This window comes from Nelumbo lutea, chromosome 5 (assembly GCF_056320005.1).
Source record: "Nelumbo lutea isolate HS-2025 chromosome 5, American lotus-T2T, whole genome shotgun sequence".
NCBI classification, from domain to species: domain Eukaryota; kingdom Viridiplantae; phylum Streptophyta; class Magnoliopsida; order Proteales; family Nelumbonaceae; genus Nelumbo; species Nelumbo lutea.
Window position 1 is genome coordinate 19,879,505 of NC_142688.1, and position 4,239 is coordinate 19,883,743.

The following is a 4,239-nucleotide window of genomic DNA, read 5'->3' on the forward strand; positions in this document are numbered from 1 at the left end:
CTTCCTGCATGAGTTAAAATGCAAAAGACGCGGTTGAAGCTTCATGAAATCAGCCCAAAATAGGCTTCGTGCATCATTTTGACATCCCGTCTTTTGGCAGTTAGATCTTCCACGTGCCAAATGAAAATAGACTAATTTTCGGTTTTCCCAACTTGTAAACAGCCAAAAAATCATACGGAAAGACGTGCTAAATGGGCCCATAATGAACCAAAACTGAGCTTGAACGGACTTACATTGGATCAAAATTGAGCTTGATTGAATACTATATATTTTAGTTAAATATATTTTAACTAAAATATATTGGATCTTTAGTTGAGCTTGAACGGACTTACATTGGATCAAAATTGGTTTATAAGAAAATAGTGAAGTTAAATATATTTTAGTTGTGGAGCTCAGGTTACTGGTTCTATATTTGGGTTTGCAGGTCTGTTAGAAGCTAATATATGTGCTCACAAGTTAGCTATTGTCACTATAAATCAGGGTAGTTGATGTAGGTTTTTTTATCAACCTCCAGTGCATGTTGCTGATGTTTTAAGGGAGGATAATTGTTTGGCATCCTTGTTTTAGCCGTTAGTACTATATCATATTTTGTGTCGAAAATAAAAAGTTAAGGTTGTGTTTAGTTGCAATGCAAACGTAAATATGTAAGCTACATATTTATCCATTTTTCGGTTCATGAATATAAATACGATTCACATTTTAAATCATTTTTGCATTCATCTTGTTTGGTTGAAATCAGTGCAAAATTGTGAACCCATCATTAAATGTTCCAACTATTTTATGCTAACTTTGGTCAAAAAGTTAATTATCAATAGAACACAAAATTGTATCCAAACAATAGGTACAGTAATGCTCTCTTTTCAGAATATAAAAGTGTCAGAAAATACATTTTTACTCTAATAATCATTACTTTTTTACATTTTAAATAAGCGCTCACAAACGCAAACCAGGGTACATAAATACCCTGGTTCGGCTTTTGTATCGCAAATAAATGGAGCCTAAGCAATCCAAATTTAAATTCCAGCTTGTGTTCTTCGAAAGCCAAATCCAACTATTCCAATTCCAACTATTTGGTGGGACAGGATTGGATGATTCTCATTCCCATTCCCCGTAGATGGGGGAATATAATGGCGCCATTCCCTCCTCCCCTGAGAATGAAAATCCATTCCACCCAATTTTGATTCTGATTCCAATTCCAGCTTGAATCTAATAGGTAAAGGGAATAGACCATTCTGATTTCAATTCCAACAGAAAGTGTGAACCCAACAATCAGAAATGACCGCATGACATTTCGAATCTGCGGTAACATTAACGGACGTTCAAAAGAAACCTACTTGAACTGGACACAAAAGGACAAAAAAACCTTAAACCCGCTTTTTCAACTCCCTCCCATTTCCTCTTCTCCTTCAGGCACTAACCCAGAGAAGCATTCCATCGGCCATTTCACTACACATCGGCATCCATGAATGTGGGATCCACCGGTGGTAAGCTCATGGGGAATTCATCAACTTCTGCAATACTTTCCTTGCTTTCAATCCTTATGTTGGTTCCATGGGCAACCTCAGCCTCATTGGAGGAGAGCTTTCTTAAATGCCTTTCCCTTCATTCTAATCCTTCCTCTCCAATCTCTGTTGTGGTTTATTCCTCCAATAACTCCTCTTATCAATCCATCTACTCGTCTACTATACAAAATCTCAGGTTCCTATAGTCTAACACTCTGAAACTTCTGTTTATCATTACTCCTTTGAACGAATCCCACGCCCAAACAGCTGTTATCTGCGCAAAAGAGAATGGGTTGGAGATCAGAAGATGAGGCGGAGGCCATGACTATGAGGGCCTCGGCTGAAGTCCCATTTTCCATTGTTGGCATGTCCAATCTGAAAACCATCACTGTGGACAAAAAAGGCAGCAATGCATGGGTTTAGGCTGGTGCGACCTTAGGTGAACTTTATTACAGAATTGCAGAGAAGAGTAACGTCCATGGCTTCTCATGTGGGGCTTGCCACACTGTAAGCGTTTCTGAGTTCCTAGCAGTGTTGGGTGTGGTTACATGCTGATAAAATATGGCCTTAGAGCTGATCAAGTCATTGATGCACAAATGGTTCATGCAAATGGCAAAATCCTCAATGGAGAAACCATGGGAGAAGATCTATTATGGGACATCAAAGGAGGAGGCGCAGCAAACTTTGGAATCATTCTACGATGGAAAGTGAGATTAGTTCCAAACTTTCAATCATGATTTTCAAACCACCATTGACCCGGGCGGTCAAACCGTTTGACCCGAGAATCATTCAGCCAACCGGTTTCATTTTACCCCAAACCCAGTCCCTGGACAAAAACTGTTGAATCGGTCAATGACCAGTTAACCTGGGCAGTCAAGCCGTTGACCTATTCAATGATTTTTAACCATTTTTTATTTTAATTATTTTTTAATTTTCTTGTCAGAATGGGCCATCCTTTCAAATCAGGCGGTCAAACCATCAACCTAGAAACCAGTGGCCATAACGGTTCTGGTTCCGGGTTGTTTTTTAAAACATTGGATCCAATCCCATTAGTTATTATTATTTTCAATCCGTCCAAGACAATAGGAGCAACGAAGCTCGTCCACAAGTGGTAATATATTGCAGATAAGTGAACCAGAGCTTCTCAGAGTTGGGTTTGAAACAAGAGAACTAGAGAGTAGCTGGGGAGATCAGAGAGCACCTTTCTATGCTTACAACCGGTGGATCTCATGTTAACCAACGCGGGTGCGTAGGGAGATGGCCGGTGGGATGCTTCTCTGGGTTATAGCACAGAGAAGAGAAGGAAATGGGAGGGAGTTTGAATGAATTCCTTTGAAAGAAGTGGGTTTAAAGTTTTTTGTCCTTTTGTGTCTGGTTCAACCGGGTTTTTTTTGAACGTCCGAAAATATTACCATAGATTCAAAATGCCAACTCAGGCCCGCTAATGGTGAGTTCAGATCTGTGCCCCATAACGTCCCACAGCACATCCCTGCCTTATATTGGGAACATCTCTCGATGATGACATAATTAGATTTGGTACTATCATGGGTAAATGTTCCCAATACATGGTGGGGATGTGTTGTGGGACATTGTGGGGCACCCCCTTGTGGGGCGCAGATGTGAACTGGCTAATGGTATGGTGATTGACCAGGCTTGGTTTCGATCTCTTTGAAACTTACAAAGAGTGGAGCAGAACCAACCGGATTTGCCAAAACGTTGATGTTTAAAAAACTGATAAGTGATAACCAATAAACCGGTGTAATTTATCACTACAATCTAACTCAAATAGTTGGGAATAAAGATGAGTCGAGCTAAATTTACCAACACCAATCATGGAGAGCGATTAGATTAACCACCAATATGGCGTCCCTGTCCACCAGTGCTTCATATCATAAGCTGGCCTGTACGGTTGTGCTAATATCACTAACAGGTAGCTCTTCATTTCCTTTAATTATTGGTTAACGCGAAGAAGGTAAGAATTATTTATGGGAAATCACCTAAAATTTCTCTTTAAATATCTAAAACACCCCTAACCTTTTGGATACCTCCAAAGAACCCCATTTTAGAAGGTTTTACAAACCATATCCCTCTCTTCTGCTAACTCTGTTTAATTCGTAACAAAATTAAGGGATGCAGCATGACCCAGAAATAGTTTCTAAATGACAAAGGCCCAAACACATGCTAACCAATATATAAGGGCCATAGAACTACTAACATCATTGAATCTCTTTGTTGATCAGTTTATTCAAAGTTACTCGTCATGACACGATCTTTAGAGGAAACAAGAAAGCACATTGATCTTGCCACCAATTGTGTGTTAACCTAAACATTGAAATGTTATATCCATGAAACTTGAAAGTTAAAATTGAAAAGCACCCATCATCTATTTCATTTAATTCAGACCTAACATCAATCTCATGAATTTTGTCGGTTAAGATGGATCCCTTATGGCCTTATCGATAAAAGTTGGTGGTTTTTTGGTGGTCGTTTGAAAAACAAACATTGGGTATATAAATACATGGCCATCGAGTTGTGTGACGAACAACCTACTGTCAACATTTTTTTTTGAATTATTATAGACGAGATAGGCTCTAACACTCAGTTTGGAAAAAAGTACAGATACAAATATATCGAGTGCAAAACCTTGTATCATGGTTTTTAAAACCAAACCGATCAGGATCCGGTCACCGATTAGAACGGTCTGACCATTTGACCCAAACGGTCAGTCTATTCTGAC

General features: G+C 39.2%; 1 pseudogene; it reads left to right on the forward strand.

The window, feature by feature from the left end:
- The first annotated feature begins 1,462 nt into the window (after nucleotides 1–1,462).
- Nucleotides 1,463–2,635, forward strand: LOC148850811 (tetrahydroberberine oxidase-like; annotated as a pseudogene).
- Nucleotides 2,636–4,239: the final 1,604 nt, after the last annotated feature.